Consider the following 1243-nt stretch of genomic DNA (forward strand, 5'->3'; position numbering starts at 1 on the left):
ATTACATTATATTTCTGTATAAAAAAAGTTTTTGATCTTATGTCTAATTAGACTAGATCAAAATGAACAAGATCTAACTTGTTGAAATGTCTACACTTAATCATCATCAATCAAACATATTTATGGTCAATATCAACTTTAATTAAAAGTTAACATTTTCCCCTGAGGCTTTATAAAAATCTGTTTAGATTATTTTAGAAAGTGTTGGGCTCTGGATTAAACTCTAAACCAATACATAATTGGATTTGGTCACCTGGGACTTGTGAGTCTTTCTGTCAAAAATGATTAAGCCTTCTGAAATCTTGTGCTTGAGTTGGTTATGTGTTCAGTAGATAGATCTTTCTAGAAATATTATGAGTTATATCTATTGTGAAGCTTCATTAGGCCAATAACTCACAATTATCTCTGTTTCATAATGGTGAATGCAACTCCTAGGTAGGCAGAAGGTTATTCTTTTATTTGGTTGGACAAAGTTAGACATAAAACAATTTTCACTGCATGTTTTACAGTCAGAAACCATGTGGGCAGTGAGGTATTAAAGTAACACATGCATAACTCATTCTTCACAGTTTGTACTCCCCTTCACAGGAGGTAATCTTACATTATGAGCTAGCAAGAGGCAACATGAGGATCATGCTTTATCAGTTATACAGAAGGAAGTGACAGAAATGAACATACTGAACATGAACAGTATGTGCTAGTTAGACTGATATATAAAGTTATAAAAGGCGAGACCCATAAAGTCATGGTTTGTCTATGTCACAGACTTTTGCATGTGCATGTACACGTGCACATGTGTGTGAGCATGTGTGTGTGTGTGCCTGTTTATAGATGTGTGTACAAGGAGTTGATCTGTAGCAGATTAGCATCTTAACAATTTAACACACAAACAGCCGGCCAGACAGACAGACACACACACACACACACACACACACACACACACACGTTCTAAATTCATGTCCCACAAAGTCAGAATGACCTGTGATGATCAGAGCTTTTATAGTAGAATCCTGCTTGAAATTGAGTTTCTTGGATTGTGCTACAAAACGGTAAAAAGGCTTCTTTTCAGACATCCATAAATTCTTGAAAAAAAACTTGAAATTTGTATTATTTACAGAAAGATTTTTTTGTATTGTAATTCATATACTGGTAATTTTACAGATGTTATTGCTACATTACAGTTGTTTGCTTTGAGAGACGATCCCAATACTTTGTTAAACAAATATCAGTTACAAAATGAATG

Source organism: Centroberyx gerrardi, chromosome 9 (genome assembly GCF_048128805.1).
Source record: "Centroberyx gerrardi isolate f3 chromosome 9, fCenGer3.hap1.cur.20231027, whole genome shotgun sequence".
NCBI lineage: Eukaryota > Metazoa > Chordata > Actinopteri > Beryciformes > Berycidae > Centroberyx > Centroberyx gerrardi.